The following is a 9965-nucleotide window of genomic DNA, read 5'->3' as shown; positions in this document are numbered from 1 at the left end:
AATGAAGCCATGCATGGTTTCAGAAATTGTAAGTCATTAAAAAAAAAAAAAAAATCAATATCGATATTGATTAATATCAATATTAGTAAGGATAGTATGATGATCACTGTATAATTTGAATTCAATATATTTAAAGTGTACCTAAAGTATACTAGCAATAGTTCCATTTTAGTGCAATCAAAGATACTTAAGTTTATCTTTAGGTGAACCTCAGCACTATTTCCAGATAACTAAAGTGCATTAAGCACAAAATTTGTGTTCCAATTTAGCAGTACATTTGCAGGGTATTTATATTAACCCCTTATATTGTGGTGTTATTATTTTGTGGCCTTATATTGGCCACAGCCATTACATATTTAAAACAGTAATGTCCTATAGTAAACCTAAACTATATCATGACAAACTATATATAATTTGAAAGCTTACAATCTCTAGTGTTCATATTTGATGACTGATGTTCAAAATAAATTACAGAGGAGCCGTAATTTATCAATTTGCAACAAGAATATTTTCATACTCCTAAGGCGTGTTCAGACCTTTATTTTGAAATAGTGATGAACATGAAAAATCATGAAAGAATGGTAGAAACCTCAGTTTGTTTTCATGCCAAGAATTTAAAAGATAGCATCCATTCAATTCTTTTAGAATTTTTTTTTTTTTGAAAATGTTTTAAATTTATAGATTCACCATTTGTGATGTGGCAGCAAGCTATAATGCACAAAGGTGTTCGTTTTGTGTTTCTTAGAGGTTGAATTCATTTCAAAATCTGCCAAACTTCCAATACTACTTCTGAATAGGATGTCTACTTCATAAATTGTATGAAAATGTAAAAAATAATGGTTCAGATCAAGCAAACAACATATGGAAATGGAGGCACCCTTATACGGACAGTAATGTCAACTAGTGAAAAAGTTTGGTACTGCGCCCAAACAAAATCTTAATGAAAGCTTATTTTTTGAGATATCAACCTAAAATTTTAAATTATTTATATTTTATAAATAATTACATTTTCATAAACTCAAACTTCTATATATTTTTTTCTGTTTAACTTTCTTAATTAAGTTCTTAATTAATTTCACTTCACTTCAATAAATTCAGATTTCAAAAATCTGCCAAATGTCTTGTTTAAAACAAGACCAATCTTACATCTATATTACAAAGCATTCTTGAATTACAACCATTTAAGTTTGAAATGTGCATTTTCAAGTCTATTTAAAAAAAGGGGGGTGCCGCTTACATAAATATGTAATGTATTTGTTGGATACATAGCATAAAATAAATGTAGTTCAAAAACATTTTTAGTATATTTGTATATATATCTGATTGTCTGATTAGCTATTTGCGTTAATGATCAGTGTACCTATGAAGTGGCTGGTGAGTACTGATGTGTGCACAGCAAGATGGAATATCTTTATGTTCAGAAATTATTATCACATGCATTTTTCAGCATTCATTCGTGTCTGTTTGTCTTCTGGGTTGTGTGTGTTCATCTATTTACCTGCATTGTTTTAGCTGACTTAGTGTTTTTTGTGAGTTTGTTTTTACTACTGATATAAACCAATGGCTTAATTGTCACAATATTTTAGTTTGTCTTGTTTTTTATTATTATTAAATTAGAATGTTTTAAACATTCAAACAAAATATAAAATGACCACGTGTAAAATTAATAGAGTATTTACACAATCGATAAAACCAAAAAGATCTGATTCATTTTAAATAAAAGCTTATTTTTCCCTATCATTAAATAGTATCAAAATGTTCAGATACGTGAAATACAAAGATCAGTAACAACGAGATGCATGTAAAATTTACAAGTTAACTGATTAGCAGATAAACACAAAATAAAATTAGCAAAATTAGAAGAAAGAAGCATGGTTTCCACTGTTAAAGGGCACCTATTATGACATTTAAAATGTTCCTAATGTTGTTTAGGGAGTCCCCAACAACAGTTTTACGTGCATGCAATGTCAAAAAACACTTTTGTTGTCGTATAATATGCATTTATTTTTACCTGATTTGCTCACCGACTCCCAAATGATTCGTTTAACGACTCGTTTTTCAAACCCCTCCTTTGCGCGACGCTAATCTGCGTTGATTGGTCAGATGACCCAGCAGTGTTTACAGAGATAATACTTATTTTTAACACGGAGTACAATGATGCTTTTATCAATTAAATTGTATTATAATAATGATTATAGTCCACTGCTTTATAGTTTGTAGTAAAAAACGAAAAATAAGATAAATCATTTAATGTTATGTTAGCGAGCATAGCCCAGAGTTCATATTGTAAAAGCACAATCAGTCTTTGTTTGCGTTAGCCCGATGCATAAACATAACGTTTTTACAAAAAAAAAAATGCAGTTACGTTACAGTTATTACTCTATTCTTTAGACAACTCCGAAAACAACGACAAACACTTCACATATCTCAATACAATTGTCATTGAAGACCTAGAAGCTAAACGGTGCTTACACAACAAACAAAATAATTATTAAGCATGCTACATAAAATATAAAAGCAAAAATTATTAATAACACTTACAGGTTGTGATACGGAGGAGGAAGCTGATGCAAATACACTTAGAAATGAACCTTCCTTCAATATCAGCCAGCTCGCGAATCCAAGTTTGATTGCATTTAAAAAGCAATCGTCTTCAAAATGACGCGAACAAAGCACAAGGCTCGGACTATACTTCTGTGGTATAGTGAATTGTAGCCACTTAGTCTTCAAATTCTCCTCCTTGGGCAGATGAAAAAAGTTTGCTTTTGAGCCGCACTTCAGAACACAGTGTGTCTCGTCGCCATGATATTTTCCCCTGGCCTTGGAGCGCAATAAGTGGGCGTATCGTATTCAAATAACTTGACAAGTTGACGTCATCTAGTCAGAGAAAAAGCTTCGGTCTTCTAACGATTCATAAAAATGACTCAGAGTCGACTCTCACTTTTGAAAGACAATAACTTTATATACGGTGCACTTTCATATTTCAAACTTTGCAGGATGTTTTTGTTCACTTAGATCTATGTTACACACTACATGAAAGGTACATTTCAAAATTCCATAATAGGTGCCCTTTAAACAAAGCGCAGTTCAGGTCACTTGTTTTTCCAGTGCTATTCAACACAAACACAGTCTCACGCCAGACTTAATATGTCTCTGCGAAGAATGCAATTGTTATCTTGCCATCTTGCTTCATACAATCTGCGTTTAAAGTCATTCACATAACTTCTGAGGTGGTGTACCTTCAGTCCAGTTATCACAGAGCACAGCCAGTGGTCCCCGAACGGTGTCCCCAAACACCAAATCATTGGGACTGAAACCAGTACTGTTGGCTTACCTCACGCGCTGACATCATCAACCATGGCAATCCCTGCTCCCAATCACCCCCCCAGCTCTGTACAATAAGCACGCAGTAGAGACTTCAGCGTCTGATGGAAAAGCTCCAAAGCCCCCTGGCTTTGGGCATGATAAGCGCTAGCTTTATTGTGCTTTGCGTGCAACAGTTTCAAAACTTGCGAAAACAAATGAGATCTAAAATTAGAACCTTGATCACTTTGCACAATCTTTGCAATGCCAAAAATGGAAATGAGCCAAGGCCTTCCCCACTGATTTTGCAGTGATCGTACAGAGGGGATAGGCCGCAGGGTACAGAGCCGATGCACACATTACAGTGAGCAAATAAATACTGCCTGATTTTGTTCTAGGCAGCGGGCCTACACAATAAACAATCAAGTGCTCAAAAGGTGGACTAACAGCAGGAATAGGAAACAGTGGAGCATATATAAAACTTACAATAGGAATGTGCATAGATGACCTTGACTTTACTTGTACTTTTCCCCTAAACTTACCAGAAAATACTGTTGTCTGGTTTTGTCAAATTCTTGAGTATTCTTTTTGTTGCTTTTAGGAGCTCAATGACAAGAGGAAAAGTCAGTCACTCACAGTCCAGCCTGTTCTCACCCAAATGCGTCTCTATAGCACGCAGTGTGTTTATCGTGCAATTTATACGTGAAAATGAGTTTTTACGTGGATATGATACGCAGTTTTGCGCGTGCATATGATACGCACTTAATTTCGTGATATACACACGCACCCCACACCACTAATCCTACCCAAGCGTATAATACACACGCACCCTACCCAACCCTAAACCCAACATGTGCTATCCATGCGTATACTATGCACGTAAAAACTAATTTTCGCGTATATATTACACGATAAACACACTGCGTGCTATATAGACGCATTTGGTGAGATCGGGTTGCACAGTCAGAGGACATCGACTCTTCAAACAAACAGATGAGGTGGTTGAAGTTATTTTTTATATTGCTCATTGTGTGTGTGTGTGTGTGTGTGTGTGTGTGTGTGTGTGTGTGTGTGTGTGTGTGTGTGTGTGTGTGTGTGTGTGTGTGTGTGTGTGTGTGTGTGTGTCTTTTATGAGAGATAATAGCTGAGGTGTGATCTTGATGCATTTAGCTCAACTAAACTGTTGAGCTCATCATAACGCAACCCTTGTGAAGGTCTACGTGTGGTTTCACACTGGACAAAGGCTAAAACTTTCACGCCTCAGTTGAGAACTCTTTGAGAAGTTCTGACTCTATGCAATTTAGAGTTGGAAGACATTCTGAATTTCAAAATAAAAATAAATATAAAATAAATAATTATCATCCTCCAACTTGTCCCCCCTGTCAATTCCGGTTTCATCTCCATTGTCTCTCTCTCATAAAAAAGGCCTTACAATTAATATTTAAAGAAGTTGTATAAGATTATGAATTTCCTGCAAAACACATGTAAACACTTGAAACCGAGGTCTTCAGCCCTGCTCCATGGTGACCCACTGTCCTGCAGAGTTCAGGTCCAATTCAATCAAACACACTGAACCAGGACAGCAGGAGACAGCAGTCAGGTGAGCTGAAGGAGGTTGCAACTCGTGAAATACACTTACTGGCCACTTTATTACCTCGCTGGACTCCTTTCTGTCTTCAGAACTTCCTTAATTCTTTGTGGCATGGATTCAACAAGGTGCTGGAAACATTCCTCAGATATTTTGATTCATATTGACATATTAGCATCACACAGTTGCTGCAGATTTATCGTGTGCTCATCCATGATGTGAATCTCCCGTTCCAGGACATCCCAAAACTGCTGTATTGGATTGAGATCTGGTGACTTTGGAGGCCGTTTGAGTTTAGTAGACTCATTGTCATGTTCAAGAAACCAGTTTGAGGTGTTTTGAGCTTTGTGACGTGTGTGTTATCCTGCTGGAAGTAGACATCAGAAGATGGGCACTGTGGTCATCAAGAGATGGACATGGTCAGCAACAATATTCAGGTAGGCTGTGGTGTTTAAACAATGCTCACACTCAAAAAAATAAATTGTTGAATGAACATGATTTAATCGTATCACCCATTATGCATCTAAGCAAGATTTGAATATTTTATTTCAACACAATATTGGTTTGTAAATTGAACATGATTGTAATATGTCAATGCAACTTCTTTGCAACTAATTGAATCAACATGTTTGTATTGTGTTAGACTAATCAAATGTATTCTCATTCACTCAAAGCACAGGAAAGCAGAATCACCAAAGGAGAAAATCTCATTTTTAAGTCGCCATTATGGAGATCAGTGTGTGTTTTAGTTGGGCTCTTCACCCTTAAATTATTAACTTTAAGTTTTATTTGGCTGCTGTACATAAGTTATAACAGCCAGATGAACAAATAGGAACGGTGATCTGATGGTGTTGGTTGTGTATTAACATAGCCATTATTTCACAATCATATAACCTGAATCACTGAACTCATATAGAGTCCAATTTATGATTTAGGTTTATTTTATTAATATTAGCTGCATAATATGTTTAGCCTTATCAATGAAATTAAATGATCAAATCAATAAAAAAATATATATATATACATATTTATATACACATTTATTTTTTTTAGGCACATACAGACATCAAGATTTAACGTATGAATCTCAGCAATGGTGAGAAACAGATCACCTCTGATCATAAGCTCATTATTTATTCATGCAGCAATGCATGATGGGAGCTATGAATGAGTTTTGATTGGTGCAACACAGAATGCACTGCAACATGCTTTATAAATGTCACCATTGTTGAGATTCATACACTGATTCTTGATGTCTGTGTGCCCAAAAAAAAAATGTGTATATATATATTTTTATTTGTATTGATTTGATCGTTTTATTTCATTGAAAAGGCTAAAATTATTATGCAGCTAAAATTAATAAATTAAACCTAACTCATAAATTGGACTCTTAAGAGTTCAGTGAATCAGGTTAAATGATTGTGAAATAATGGTTATGTTAATACACAACCAACACCATCAGATCACCGTTCCTATTTGTTCATCTGGCTGTTATAACTTTTGTACAGCAGTCAAACAAAATTTAGTTAATAATTTAAGGGTGAAGAGCCCAACTAAAACACATACTGATCTCCATAATGGTAACTTAAAAATTTGATTTTCTCCTTTGGTGATTCTGCTTTCCTGTGCTTTGAGTGAATGAGAATACATTTGATTAGTCTAACACAATACAAACATGTTGATTCAATTAGTTGCAAAGAAGTTGCATTGACATATTACAATCATGTTCAATTTACAAACCAATATTGTGTTCAAATTAAATATTCAAATCTTGCTTAGATGCATAATGGGTGATACGATTAAATCATGTTCATTCAACAATTTATTTTTTTGAGTGTATCGGTTCAGCCAGACTCAGGGGAATCCCCACCACCATTTTGAAGTCTGTTCAACTTCGTCAAGTAGACGAAGGAAGTTTATTTGAACGGACCCTCGACCCCTCGATTTTGACTGAGGATGCGATTCTACTCAACATGTACACTTTAGGCAGCGCCATAGACCACAATGCAGCATGATTGTGATGTCACAGAAAATCATGCTTCATTTACCCTCACCCCACACAACTCTAGTGTATAATATTTGAGTTATTTTGACATTTAACCACATTTAATACTTGTAGCTATACCTTAAGCTGACTGTTTTTTAACACAGTTACAGTATATTTTATCATTATTTTCGTTTATGTATTTTTTATATTTAATACAAATATTTTAATATTCATATTTAATATCATGGTTACATGCCAATTCATGCTAAAACATGTTAAATTATGCTAGCAACGTGTTAATTCAAGCTAACAAAATGCTACATCATGCTAGCAACACGCTAATTCATGCTAACAAAATGTTAATCCATGCTAGCAACATGCTAAAATCTTGTGTAGCGTGTTAGAGATTATCCACCACAAGGTTTCATCACAGGATAATGTTGTGAATCATAATTTTTCACAATTTTTCCAGTTAGAAAAGTAGTTGATCACTTTGATGTTCCCACCGTAACATGAAATCACAAAATGTTTTGTTTATCAAAGAGAAATATGAGAGAAATGATGATGCTTTGAGAGATTTATTTAGCTGACAGAAGTTGAATCTGAATCTTAAAATATAATAATACAGCACTCTAATTTTACCTGTGAAGACATACAATCAGACAAATGCCATGATTCAATAAAACAAGACAATCAATGTTCAATAACAACAAGAGACATGCAGTATACAGATTAACTGGTAAACTGGTTAACAAATTACAAAATAATGTTAAAATTAGTAAACTTTGAAGAAAGCATTTTGATTTCCACTGTTCGATGCTGTAGAGTTCAGGTAACTTGTTTTTTTCGGAGCCTTTTCAGATATGTTTTTTTCCAGATATGTTTATTCCAGAGATGTTTATATTTGGTAACAAAAAACTGATGTACATAACTATATTGTGTTTCAAAGCACGTTGTTCAAGGCAAGGCAAGTTTATTTAAATAGCACATTTTATACACAATGGTAATTCAAAGTGCTTTAGAAGAAATTAAAATAATCAAAAGAAATAAGAATAATAAAAGTGCATAATTATTCTTGTTCTATGTTCAGTGCATAGTACTTTGTTTTAGTCTTGGATGATTTTTGAATAGAGAACAGTTCAGGTCACTTCTTGTTCCAGTGCTCTTCAAAGTGAACACAGTGTCACACCAGAGATTTTTCTGCTCACCTCTTGTTTTGACAGCAGTGATATTAAACGTCTCATATGGAGGAATCAGCACCTCTCTCTCATAAGAAAGCCTTGAGTATTTTGTCACATTAGCACCTTCACAAGTATGGATTTCAAAACAAGATACACTTCCAAATCCTTGTGCTCTTCCACGATAAAGAGAGGAGGATGTAAATGAGCCTAAACGAATTTCTGTAGAAACATTACCATTAAATTGAACATTTGTACCACGGAAAGTATCAAAGCATCTATTTTGTTTTTTCTTTAGAATCTGTATTGCATCTGTTAACAAAAATTGAAGTGAATACCATTTGTATGTCTTGTCTGTGTAGTTTTGTTTGCCATTACGGGTGTCATTGTTGAATTTAGGATATATTTTAAAAGTTGGGTGAGTGTACACATAGATGGCAATTTTATGTTCTCTTTTTAATTTGCTGAAAATGTTAAAAAAATGAAATATTCTTTTTACTAAGTTTCCAAGCATTTCTAAAATCGTTTGAGTTATAAAGTTCCTCCTTCAGATATTTTTTCTTTACCAATCTTTCCATTTGTCCTGTGCAGCCCTTATATTGATCATCGACAGAATCCGGTGCCATATCCAATGGAAATATCTGTCCTTCTTCAACAGCAGCGCTGTGATCCTGCAGCAACAGAAATCATAATGATCACATCATCAGTATTCATGTCTGTAATATTCATGCTAGAACACAAGCTTACCTGTCCTAGAGCAGCTAAAATGAGAAGAAGAGCTTCAATGATCAGCAGCATCTTGATTCAGTCAAATCCCTCAGATGATATAGATCTAGTGAAGAAAAGATGCTTAAAGAAATCCAGAAACACACCAACCATTCACAAATATATGTGTGTGTGTATATATAAAACTTCAATAAGAATGTGCATAGATTTGTACAATGACCTTGACCTTGTACTTTACCCCCAAACTTACCCGAAAATACTGTTGTCTGGTTTTGTCAAATTCTGAGTATTCTTTTTGTTGCTTTTAGGAGCTCAATGACAAGAGGAAAAGTCAGTCACTCACAGTCAGAGGACATCGACTCTTCAAACAAACAGATGAGGTGGTTGAAGTTGCTTTTTATATTGCTTATAGTGTGTGTGTGTGTGTGTGTTTGTGTGTGTGTCTTTTATGAGAGATAATAGCTGAGGTGTGATCTTGATGCATTTAGCTCAACTAAACTGTTGAGCTCATTATAACGCAACCCTTGTGAAGGTCTACGTGTGGTTTCACACTGGACAAAGGCAAAAAAAAAAAACTTTAACACCTAAGCTGTACTTTGAAATGTTCTGACTCTATGAAAGGTAGAGTTGGAAGACATTCTGAATTAAAAAAATATATATATATATAAAATAAATAATTCCCGGTTCCATCCTCCAACTCGTCCCCCCTGTCAATTCCGGTTTCATCTCCATTGTCTCTACCTCATAAAAAAGGCCTTACAATTAATTTTTTTAAAAGTTGTATAAGATTATGAATTTCATGCAAAACACATGTAAACACTTGAAACTGAGGTCTTCATCCCTGTTCCATGGTGACCCACTGTCCTGCAGAGTTCAGGTCCAATTCAATCAAACACACTGAACCAGGACAGCAGGAGACAGCAGTCAGGTGAGCTGAAGGAGGTTGCAACTCGTGAAATACACTTACTGGCCACTTTATTACCTTGCTGGACTCCTTTCTGCCTTCAGAACTTCCTTAATTCTTTGTGGCATAGATTCAACAAGGTGCTGGCAACATTCCTCAGATATTTTGATTCATTTTGACATATTAGCATCACACAGTTGCTGCAGATTTATCGTGTGCTCATCCATGATGTGAATCTCCCGTTCCAGGACATCCCAAAACTGCTGTATTGGATTGAGA

At 34.8% G+C, this 9965-nt stretch overlaps 1 pseudogene across 1 annotated transcript; it reads right to left on the bottom strand.

Annotated features, from left to right (window-relative positions):
* Positions 1-7450: 7450 nt before the first annotated feature.
* On the bottom strand, positions 7451-9143 carry LOC306996266 (ecto-ADP-ribosyltransferase 5-like; annotated as a pseudogene). The gene is made up of 3 exons (XR_013800734.1): positions 9033-9143; positions 8804-8888; positions 7451-8727 (listed from the first exon to the last, which is right to left on the bottom strand). The product of XR_013800734.1 is annotated as an ecto-ADP-ribosyltransferase 5-like (transcript).
* Between the last annotated feature and the right edge of the window lie 822 nt (positions 9144-9965).

The sequence above is a fragment of the Phoxinus phoxinus genome (assembly GCF_949152265.1).
Source record: "Phoxinus phoxinus genome assembly, chromosome: 1".
NCBI lineage: Eukaryota > Metazoa > Chordata > Actinopteri > Cypriniformes > Leuciscidae > Phoxinus > Phoxinus phoxinus.
Note: the sequence above shows the minus strand (reverse complement) of the source record. Positions and strands in the feature narration are given on the sequence as shown.